This window comes from Apodemus sylvaticus, chromosome X (assembly GCF_947179515.1).
Source record: "Apodemus sylvaticus chromosome X, mApoSyl1.1, whole genome shotgun sequence".
NCBI classification, from domain to species: domain Eukaryota; kingdom Metazoa; phylum Chordata; class Mammalia; order Rodentia; family Muridae; genus Apodemus; species Apodemus sylvaticus.
Genome location: NC_067495.1, coordinates 3,855,253 through 3,867,872, shown reverse-complemented (window position 1 = coordinate 3,867,872; position 12,620 = coordinate 3,855,253).

The following is a 12,620-nucleotide window of genomic DNA, read 5'->3' as shown; positions in this document are numbered from 1 at the left end:
AATGTAGCAAAAAGGAAGGCCTCTTAGGAATCAGAAGATATAGTCAGATTCATGGGTGACCAAAGCCAGAGTAACTAGAAAGAATCTGGTTAATTAGCCCCTAGCTCCCAAACTCTAATTTCACTAAGCATTTCAATAGCTTTTCCAGGCATGCTCTGAAAGAAGCATTCATAGAAGTTGTAGATCCACTGACAATGGTGTCTGGCATGATCAGCAGTTCCCTAGGGGAATTCACATGAGTTAAAATAGTAGAGAAAGAGATAGGATGGTTGGGAGAGCTTGGATACGTGGTTTAGAAATGATCTACAGGATCTTTCCATAAGGAGTTCATCCTGTGTATGCAAAACAAAGTGATGAAGAACAACTCTGGAGTTCTAGTTTTCATTTCACTGGCTACTTCTAAAATCAAATCAGAATCTTTTCAAAACAGCATTTTCACCCACTTCTGCAGTAAGACCGGGTGCTGGCACTTCTCTGAAGAACCCTTTGCCTCTAATCTGGTTGAGAATTAAAGTGCTCTCATTAAATAGAGACCTCATTATAGTTAGCTCTAATCTACAGCCCAGAGTGCAGTGATTAGCCTGAATTGTTGCACACACTTCTACCTACTTGTTATCTGTCTCTGCACTTTAATTATGTTGCCATGAATATAATTCCATATCCCAGCATACTTAAGTGACATTTCCATTAAATATAATTGTGTGCCCATAATTCCCTAAATATGAATGTTTGTGCGGCAGACAATAAAATTTAGTACTGCTCTGGAGGCTAAAACAAACAAAAATGTATCTAAAAGTAATAACTTGGTATTTCAGTAGAACTTTAAAACACTGAAGTTTGTCACCAATTTATTTAAACATACACACACACACACACATACCACATTTTAACAATGATTCATTTGCAGCTTTAGCAACAACAAGAAAATCTTTATAAATAAACAACCATTCCCTAGAGGCTGTTGTTGCCAACTAACCACCTCACCAGGGACTTTTCTCTGGCAGGAAATTGATTTTAAAACACAACTACAATGAAATATATACTTTTGTTTTATTTATTTATTATTTACTTTGGGGACAAATATTGCTTGGAAGCAATTCTCCAGAGAGTTTGATAGAATAAAGTAAAATCTCAGAATCAGCATCCAGGTAGAGGTACAAAGGTCTTCTACATTGTCTGTCCATCTGCAATGACATCCTCATTGCCCTGGAAATGATTGCTATTGGTGCTTAAACTGCTTCTGATATATTGTCTTAGGGAAGCATGTACCATTTATTTCTGTCTCAGAAGAGACTTTTTTTCTTGGTAAGTCTTTGAAGTTTGTTGCACTTAATACTTGCTCTAATACATGTATATGCTTTGGTTGGGCTTTACATAAAATACATGGTTAATAATAACCTGGACTGGGAAATAATCATTTGTACTAAATTCATTCCTAACCTCGTGCCATGGGACAATGATCTCAAAACCTTGAGGAATGGCAGCTCTCCCAGTTTATTTACAGTCTCTGGCTTTATTATTCATACCAATATTTGGCAGTTCTGGGACTCCAGTCCAGGGACATGAAGCCACTCCAGGCAAGTGCTCTCTGCCACTAAGCCATGCTCTCAGCTCCTGGTGTCATTGAAAAACATTATATGAATGAACAATCTTGAGAACATGCTTATTGAGAGAAGAGGAAACTGCTGTTGAAACTGAACCACCAGATATATTCTGGCCCACTGCAGGACAAGCAAAACACTTCCTCCATTTTCACTCATGCTACGACCTCTCCATATCTGCCTGTGGCCTACTCAAATGGCAGGTATCAGATTAGACTAGCTCTCTTTCCTTTTGCCAGTGAATGATGCTTAGTGTACCGAGATTCATGAAAATTCTTGAAGATTCTTATGAAAATACAGAAAATGCTCAGACCTAAATGGGGCATCTCTATGATATCTTCTGTTGTCAACTCTCAATAAACATCACATACAAAGGGGTGGAGAGATGGTAAGAGCCAGAGGTGTGGAAAGAGTGCTGCCTAACAACATCTTCTGGACACTATGAGACTATTGTGCCTGTAAACTATGATTCCCTCCAAAAGATCAAGCCAGCCAACATTCCATCATGACTGAAGGAAAGATTCATGAGGCTCTACCCCTAGAGGAGAAACTATTGACAGTTGATGACCTCTAGAAAAGGGAGAGTTGGTTCTCTTTAGGGATATGGACCCTGGTGTGTTGATCATGTTCTAGTGGGTGGCTTTTATACCAAGTCCATTTGGGTAGGAATAATTTTGAAATGAGGATATGGGAGGGATTTGGGAAAAGTTAGAGAGGGGAAATATGAAATGGATATGATCAAAAAAGATTATAAAACATATATAAAATTCTCAAAGAATGAATTTAAAAATTTTAAGAATAGAGAAAACTAAAGCACAAAACCATTTTGATTATCTTTAATAGAGAGTAAATAGAATTTGTTTTATAAAACCTTTGGGCTATATAAAACCCAGGTTAATGTTGTCTTCCTGCTGTGAACTATTCAAAATTTATTGTTCAGAGTGCATTGCCATTACCACTGTTGAAAAGTTGCCATGCTAATAGAACAACAATTGCTGAAACACTTACTTGCAGGATTGTACTTGGATGAAAGAAGGAAATAGAAAAAAGGAAGGACATGATAGTTCCTAGGTATGGTGGTGGAGAAGATTTATTATAGATGAAAGGGAGAGCATAGCCAGAGGCAGAGACTTCTGGGAGAGTCCAGAGTGCTCATGTCTATACTGAATTGAGCTATATGAGGAAATTGGGGAGGACAGAGGAGTAGTAATCAAGAGGGACAACCTGGGCTAAGAGACTGGTAGAGCGAAATGGCTGAGTAAAATAGATGCCAGAGGAGCGGTGGGGGTAGAATTCAGGGTAGGGGGCAGGGTATGTCAGCCTGGAGGGCCGTGTAACAGTTAGAGACTGAGGGATTCTGGGAGAACCTGGGAACTAGTACCTATTTTGATCTATTAATGGGTACCTCAGTTAGCTGTTTGTCTTGAGTTTGAGACCTAAAATTACTATAATTTAAATGTTAAATGTCCCCCATAGGCTTGTGTATTTGAACACTTAGTCCCCAGCTAGTGGCACCAGTTTGCGAGGTTATAGAACATTTCGAAGGTAGATCCTCTCTGGAGGAAGTAGGTAGCTCAGGGTCTTGAGGTTTTATATTCTGTAAAACCTTATTTCTTGTAAGCTCTACTTCCTGACTCTGGACACAGTATGACTAGCCCCCTTATACTGATACCATGCCTTCTCCTCCAGGATGGACTAGCTCTTCAAGAGTGGATCTATAAGCCAAAATAAACCCATCTACCCTAATGCTGTTCCTTGTTGGGGTTTGGCCACAGCAACAAGTTCATGGGATATCAATTACTAAACTCTTAACTGAAAAGGAAGAAAGTAAAAGGAAGAAAATGGAGGCAAAGAGATTGCCTTGTGGCTTATTTGTTTGTTAGTTTTGGGCTTTTTGTTTGTTTTTCAAGTTTTGTGCTGAACCTGAAGCTATTGCCTTTTTCCCCTTGGGAACATTTGTCATGACAACTGGGCTAGAAAGATGGCTCAGCAGATAAAGGCACATGCTGACAAGCTTGATAACCTGAATTTGATCCCTACCATTCTTAAATAAGGAAAATACCGGGGTTTCTGAATCTATTCAACCTTCCCAATTTTTGTCTGGTGACACAGTTCCACTTGTTGTACACTCTAGCATGTCAATAAATATTTGAAAAGAAATACAAGGAAAGCATATAGTAAAAACATGAATTTATCACCCAAATACCATGTCCTATGCATAGTTCTCTTAGCAATCTAACAGTCCTGGTTCTTTTGTTGATGGAAGTTCTTGTAAGTGATTCACAGGTTTGTTGTAGTAATTGAACCTATGGTATCATTTCACCCATGATATACTTCATTACTTTGGTTTTGGTCTAAGGGAGGTATTTAAAAGCAGAATCGTGGATTGATTTAAATATTAAAAGACAAGAAGTACTGTTTCAAGCATGATGATGTTGGATGCCCTGAGGACCCTTCCTTAGAAACTAGAGTAACTGACCATAAAACCATCATTGAAAGTGTCTGCTATGTCTGAGGAGCACACACATCAAATAAACATATATTCGAAAATACCTTCTAAAACTGGGAAGGACAGAGGAATCTTTGCTATTTGGGCCAAGATCTGTTCCTATCTCCATTCCCACTTCAGACTCCTGTGAACAAATACACAGAATCTCCCTCTCCGTGGCAACTAGTCAGGACCTAACTCCCTATGAGGGGCAGGGTATGAATATGTATAATTCAGTTTCTAATTATCTACTGCTGAAAATGAGGTTCTGATAAGTGCAACCAAAAGGCAGGTTCTTTCCTTTCAACAACCTCCCTTTGTGGTACAGAGTTTTTGACACTGAGAGGGCTGAGACAGGCTGACTCCGTGACAGGTTTCTAATTGGCAGTTCAGGAGACTAGGCCTAGATCTAGGTTTCCAAAAACTGGGCAAGTCCAGGCAAGTCAGTTACTGGAAAAATCCCAGGCCTCAGGCAGCCAATCAGAAACTACCCTGCCAACAGTAGCTGCCTACCACCTGGCCTGAGGCAAGGACAATGAGTCAGCAACAGTTTCCAGTCTTCCCCAAAAACCCTTTCCAGCCCTCTTCCCAGCAATGATTCTGAAATATTCCTATAGAGAGAGCTAATCAGGTTAGATAAAGGTTACCTACCTCTCTCTGGAATTCCCCTAATGTGCTTTAAATCAGGCCTTCAAGCTTACTTGGGGGTCTCCATCTTGGTAATGGTAGACCTAAGCATGCTGGACATCTGCAGAACAAAATGTTCTTTGCTTTTACATACAATTTTGTCCAGGGTATCATTGTTCAGTGAATCATGGAGCCTTAAAACATGACACTGAGAATACTGGGGTCATAGTCCTTCTTTACAATAGACCATGAGTCCTAGTATGTGTACAGGCATGCATATAGAAGAAAACAGAGAAGACCCAAGGCTGCTACTCTCCTACTTTAAGCACCAGGCTTCTAAAATGAGCATATCATTCAGGGGAGAAAGTTTGCCCTGGGAGGAAAGGTGGGAGACAAGCTACAAGTCAGAGTACTTGGAATCTCTGCCTTCCTTTTGAGCAGAGTGTAGCAAGGTCCATTTGTAAAGCACTCTTAAAAACAGTAAAGGTTGGGATTAAAAGCAATTGGAAAGTGATTGTTTCATTAGAATATGTAAAGAAAATGGCAGACTGGCTAGTTTAGTGTTAGAAACAGAGGAGGAAATAGCTGGGGTAGGAAGCAGCCTTCCTAGAGTCAGACCGCATTTCTAGTACTAACTTCAATCAGTATAACCAAGTCAAACTCTCTCTCTCTCTCTCTCTCTCTCTCTCTCTCTCTTTAGCAAAAATTATTTTTTATTCTCTGATAATTTCTTATGTACATATGTGTTTTGATAAAATCCACCCCCAGTTCCTTCCCCTTTATTTTCTTCCCTCTTCCCTCACCATTGCTTTTCCTTCCCAATTTCAGGACTTCTTTTTTAAAAAACAAAATTGCTACTGGGTTTACTTAGTGTATGTGCACAGATATAGGAAAATTACTGGAGCATGGATAACCTCTTAGGGGCAATACACTAAAGAAAACTGACTCTCCATATGCCCAAGCAGCCTCACTTGCCAATAGTTCCTGAGCTAGGGATGCAACTTCATGAACCACCCAAGCAGGGAGGGCTTCCTAATGATGCATTCCTATAGATCTAGCACTTGGGAAATGGGGAAAAGAGGATCACAAGTTCAATGTCAAGGTCATTCTTAGCAATGTGGTATTTTATGCCAGTCTGAAATACATTGTTATGCCCAGTTTGTGGGAAGCCCAGGAGACCACCAGAGAGTGCTGCAGTGTCCCAGTGAAATCTGTAAAACAAAATTTTACAGACTGAGATGAGAAATGTCTCCTGAGAATTCTCAGAACACCCTGTATAGAAGCCAAAAATCTCGCTTGGCATTTTCCTAAACTCTCCTCCTTCTTAGTAGTTGGGACCAAGAAAAACCAAGCTACTTAAGATGGGCCCATAGTTCTCAAGTAGCAGTTTGCCCTGAACTTCCTCCTTTTCTCTCTTCATGGGGATTCCTACAGCCTGGCTGATAATCCATTCTTTGAAGTTGACTCACTGACCACCAAAGTCCCTTTTAAGAATTGCAATGTTTTGCCTCATAGTCATTTACATAATTACAACCTTCCAACCATATGCAGGTTTATATGACTGTGTGTATATGAATGAGGGTGGCTCTAGCACTCTGGTACTGAAAGCATTGATTAAGTCAGGAAGTTTTTCTTTACAAGGTAGAAGGCTAAATGTTAGATAAGGGTTTCTCACAAGAACTTGTTAAGATGCAGGGGGTATAAGAACTTCAAACTCTTTGAAGGTTTACTGTAAACTATGAGTGACTCTGTTTTCTAATTAGGAAGTTTGATGGCATCTGTAAATTGATCCTCTGTACCTGTTACATGGGAAACATTGTACCTGATTGATTTTGCATTTCCTTGTGCCAAATGGTTATAATTGTGCCTGCTTTACTGGCTACATCTTTTGAAATGATAATACCAACTCTTCGTGTATAAAAGTCCTTACTTTAGAGTTCCTAAATACATTCAGATTCAAACAACCTCTGTGATTGTGTCTGTTTGTTACTCACTGGACCTGTTTCCTCTCCTGATATCCAGAATTCCCCCTTGGATTTACTTCCCAGCTGGGACCATCTGTGACAAGAGAGTCTTTATTGTTTGAGTCCAGAACATAATGCAGCCTTCCCTGCTTCACAGGTTAGAAATGAGATGCTCACATCTAGAGGTTTGGGGTCTATATGGGAGATGCTTAAGCTGAGACATTCGAGCCTTGGCATTATATGATTAGGTAGAGGGTAAAGGAATGCTATCCTTCAGAACAATAGCATTTGTTCAGACAACAAGGCAGGACTGTAAGACACCACCCCTGACCCTCAGTCAGTGGTATTAACTTCTAGACACTCTCAAGTGAGACACTGAGACACAGGTTGATACAAAAGCAAGAGATTTATTTTCCTGTGCATGGGGCCGACCTTCAATTAGTACCTCAAGGTGAGTGACTAGAAGGTGACCCTGAATGGCTATTATAAGCAGTTTTCATACTTTTTAGAGGCACAGGTTATATCACCAAGGTTATAGGTCAAACTTATTGGCTAAACATACCGACCTTTAAATCTATTGGCTAGCAAGCATGACATGCATTTGAACCCTACGTGAGACTTTCCAAAGGATCAGGTGACTGACTATCAGTCACTATATTCTGAGAATTTTTTACTCAAGAATGTTCCTGTGGGTTGGGAATGGAACTTGGCTTAGCCTTGACCCCCCCCCCCCCCGCCCCGTGGGAGGGAGACACTATAAGGAACAGATGGGACTGGAAAAAGCTCTTAGGGTCCCTCATTACACTCTTTTTCTTATACAACCTCCAATCCTGGAGCTATGCTCAGGGGTCTTGGGTAACTAACTTATATTCTTTAGGTCCTATCCTCAGGGTCTCATATTGTTGGTGCAGGACCATCAGCTGCACTGCTCTTATTCTCTCTTTTATGGAGACTATACGCTTGTTCAATATGCAGGGTCCAAAGGTCAACAGTAGCAGGAGAATCATTAGGGATCCTAACAAAGTAGATATGAGGGTGGTTAACCAAGGGAAGGAGTTAAACCAAAACTCAAAACCAGCCCTAACTTTGTTCTCTTTCTCTCTTCCCCTTGGCTATCCCTTCTTTTACCTTAGTCATTAAATCCTTAAGTACCCCTGGAATGGTCCCCAGTAAGTGCTTCCCAATGTTTCACAGCCCCAGGTAGCACAGGAAACCTGGTTGCCCCCCTCCCCCACTGATGGGCCTGCTGCTGGCTTCTCCCTTCTTGTGGGCACAAATATATGGGGGTTTCTCACAGGACACTCCTCAACTTTGGGTGTCTGTACCCTAAACCCCACCCTTCAAGGCCTCTTCTGAGACATGGTTTAGATTCACAAGTCCCTTGTCCCCCACATTCAGGTAATCCCTCCCCCTGTGTTTCTAGTGTGGGGGTGTCCTAGGAGTGAAGGCCTGCTGCTAATTTACAGAGATTAAACACAAGGTTCATCTACCAGGTATAAGGCAGATATTCTCTGTAGTGGACCAAGGTACATCCCCAGTGGCTGAGAGTACTTGCCAAGTCACTTTGGTAGGGTTGGGGGTGCCAAGGCTCAGTGCTAGAAGGAAGATACACCATAGCCATCTCATGGTTTCTCTTGCCTTGCAGAAGGGCGGGTGATCTTGAGTTTGAGGAGGTTTCTTGGGTATCTGGCTGCTATCCAGTTGGCATCATGTGGAAGTGCTGGTCTAACATGGGTTACATGAACCCAGTTACTCCATCCACTTTAATGGAGATCTGTGTGGTCAACAACACCAGAAGTGGACCTTTCTACTTTGTTTAGAAGTTTGCAGCATGATGCCTCTTAACATATACCTAATCTCTAACTTGTTACTTATGTGGAATTTCTGGGGTACCTGCATTATACAGCGCACTAAGTTTAGGCCACAATTCCTAATGGCTGATCTGCAAAGCTTGCAATTGAGCCACAAGATCATTGCCATCCTGAAAAGTCATTCTGGGGATGGGGGTATCAAGAGCCAGGGTCAAGGGAGTAGGCATCACAAGGTCAAGTAGATACAGCATCGCAAAAGGGGTCAGGTTAAAATGGTAGAAGTGTTCTGAGCTTGAAACAGGGTCAGGGAAAGGAGCACAACCCAGTCAGTGCCAGTCTCCAAGGAAAATTTAGTTAAGGTCTCTTTTAGGATTCTGTTCATTTTCTCTACCTGCCCTGAGCTCTGGGGATGGTAAGCAAAATGGAGCTTCCAATTAGTCCCCAATATCTCTGCCAATCCCTGACTTACCTTAGAAATAAAAGCAAGACCATAATCAGATCAAATTACCTTGGGCACTTTGAACCGCAGGAAGCTTTCTTCTAACATCTTTTTGGCTACCATAGTAGCAGTCTCCTGCTTGGCGGGGAAAACCTCAACCCATCCAGAGAAAGAATCTACAAACACTAGAAAGTGTTTGTAACCATGTGTGATGGTTTGTATATGCTTGGACCATAGAGTGGCCCTATTAGGAGGTGTGGCCTTTTGGAGTAGGTGTGTCACTGTAGGCATGGGCTTAAGACCCTCACCCTAGGTGACTGGAAGTTAGTCTGCCACTAGCAGCCTTCAGATGAAGATGTAGAACTCTCAGCTCCTCCTGCACCATGCATGCCTGGATGCCTCCATGTTCCCACCTTGATGACAATGGACTGAAGCTCTGAACCTGTAAGCCATCCCCAATTAAATGTTGTCCTTATAAGAGTTGCTTTGGTCATGGTATCTATTCACAGAAACGAAACCCTAATCCAGACACCATATTTTCCTGGCTTAACTTCTGTAAAATCGACCTCCCAATATACTCCAGGCTGCTCTTTTTCAGGTCCTTTGCCCTGTTTACTCTTGGCTGCATAAGCATTCACTTGCTGGCATAACTTAGACTGTTCTACTATCTTTCTGGCCCAAAACCTGAAGTTTATTATATAGACTTTAGATTCCTTAACTTCTTGGACAAGCTTTTTATCCCCTAAATGAGTCTATCTATGCATTTGGCCTAGTAAGTTTTTTGCTTGCTTTCTGAGGAGTATAGTTTTCTTCTTGTGTGTGACACTGCCCTTCCTTCTCTAGGTTGGTAGGGTGGCTAGCAATCTGTGTCCTTTCTTCTTCACTATATTCTAAGTGATGCCATCCCTTAGTCCAGTCCCATTTCCCAGCAGGTGTCTCTTGCAGGCCCATAACTGGGATAGGCTCCTGCATAGCCACTTCTTGAAACACTTGATCTGCTTGGTTATTGCCCCGGGCCACTGAGTCTCTTCCCTTCTGATGTCCTGGGCAATGAATAATACTCACAGTTGCTGACTTCACCAGGGCATACAAGAGATCCAAGATTTCCTGCTTGTTTTTTATTTATTTTCCCTCTGATGTAAGCAGTCCCCTCTCTTGGTATATAGCCCACTAGACATGAGCTGTGGTAAAGGCATACCTGCTATACATGTAGATGTTAACTTTCTTGCCAGCCCCATGTTTCAAGGCTTTGGTGAGGGCAATTAGCTCTACTTTCTGCATTGACATGCAGGGGTAGAGATTCAGTCAAGATGACATTTGTGCTGGCCACCATGGTGGCACCTGCTCGTCTCTGACCTTCATAGAGAAAACTGTCCTCAGCTCCTGGAAGGGGTCAGTCAGAGATGTTTTTTCTCCATCCATGGGCTTCTGCCAGAATTTCTTGCCATTCATGATGTGATAGCTCAAGGTTGGGATTGTGCAGCAAGGTAGCCAGACTTAGCCCAAACTGTGGAGAAAAGATGATCCAGTTCAGAAGCAGAGTCTGGTAGTGGGTGATCCTGGGATTTGTCAGCCAGTGGTCAGGAAGCTGCCTTATCATACTCTCTAGAGCATGTGGTGCAGCCACCATCAAGTTTTGCCCAGAGTCAATTTACCAGCATCTCAGACCAAGGTGGCTACTGCTACAATAATTGTAAATTGCCACAAGATCCAGCTTTTTAGATAGGTGGGCTTTTCCAGGGGCTCAATTTCTGAGTCAAAGCCCCTTTTACAATTCCTCTATTCTTGGCTACATATAACTAAAAAGGCTTTATTTATTTATTTGTTGATTGATTGATTTCCTCACTACTTCCTTTGCTGCCTGGTCTGCCAGGCAGTTCGTACTAGCTATGGAGTTCTCACCCTTCATGTGCCCAGAGCAATGGATTATACTCACTTTTTCTGGTTTAAAAGAGGCCTGTAGTAGAGCATTTGCCTCTGGTTCATTCTTGATGACCTTGACTTCTGAGATTAGGAGTTCCCATTGTTGATAAATGGCCCTGTGCAAGTGTGCAGTCTTGAAGGCATACCTGTTGTATCACTGAAGGGCCAGCCTTTCATTGGTCATCAGCCAAAAAGCTTCTCCCGTCTCTCAGATCTTGCATGGTACAATAGTTCTGAGTACCAGGCTTCTTTACAGCCAAGCAGAGCAACACTTGCGCAGGACATCCAGTTGCAGCAGTCTGTCAATATGAGGCTTAGTACCTTCTTGTGTCTCCCACAATAGCAGGTACTGGTGCATCAACATGGGATCAGCCTAGGTCTTAAGCCCCACATATACAGGGGCCTGCAGACACATGTCCTAGTCCCACCATTTCAGCCCAAGCAAGAAGAAACTTTTCCAGTCACCAAGCGACATTCTCTGTCTTTTGGGTTTTGGTCTCAAACAATTTGTATTCATCCTCCAGACTAATAGTAAGTACCTGGGCAGGTTCTCTAGCAGACCCCCTCAATTGAGAGCTATCAGGAAAGGAAGTGGATCTGAGCCCCATCTTGGAGAGGAAATCGCTCTCAAGCAAGGGATAGGGACAGTCAGGGATGTCCGTGAATGAGTGGCATACCCTGCCAATGCCCAGGTTCACAACTCTTCAAGTAGTTCATGAATATTGTTTAGTCCCAGTGGCCCCTTGGATCCATGATTTTTTGGTGGAGACTGACCCATCTGCTTGGAGGAAGACCAGATGTTAGGCCCCAAAATCCACCAAGAATTGGGTGGGTTTCCCCTCTACTTTCAAGGTTACCCTGGGGTCTAGGAGAGGGTCCAAACCCCATCCTCCCTAGTCACTGGATTACCCCAGGGCTAACACCTTCACCATTTAGAGATGCTTTTCCCAAGGCCTAGGATTTCCTACCCCCAGCTTCTGTTTGTTGGGGCACTCTCAGGCCCAGTAGCCCCTCTCCTTGCAATATGTACACTGGTCCTTTTCAAGGGATTTTCTGTCTCTCTTTTGTTAGAATCTCCATTCTCTGCTTTCCCTGATTACTGTAGCCAAGATTCTCTGTAAATTCCTTCTTTGTCACTTTTCTTTTTTTCATCTCCCCTTTATCTTCTTCCTTTCTCTTTATCTGCTCCTTCTCCTTCTCTGTCTCCCTGTTATGGTAGATTTTCTCAACAACCTGCACTAAATTCCTCAATGACTATCCTGTAGTCCCTATAGCCTCTGAAGCATTTTCCTGATATCTCTATTAGCCTGGTCTATAAAAACCATAGTCACAATAGCTTTGTGCTCCTTACTGTTGGGGTCATAGGGTGTATATTGGCAGAATGCCTCCATGAGAGACTCTAGAAAGGAAGCAGGCAAATCATTTGATCCCTGTCTAAACTCACATACCTTGGTCTAATTTGTGGGATGCCAGGGTGGCTGCCTTGAGACCTCCCAATAGAGCCTGGCAAAGGTGTTCATTACCTTTGGCTGAATTAAAGTCCCAATCAGATTGGGTTAAAGGTGTCAATGACTGCTGGATTTTCTGAGGGAGCCCCTGTGTCCAAGGGCACATTCTTTCAGGCTTCACTGAGAATCCTTTCTCTCTTCTCAATGGTGAAAAGGACACTCATAAGATGTTGTATATCATCCCAGGTGGGCTAATGGACAGTTTTAAAGAGATTAATCAAACCCTTGGGATTATCTAAGAAAGGGGGATGCTGAGACT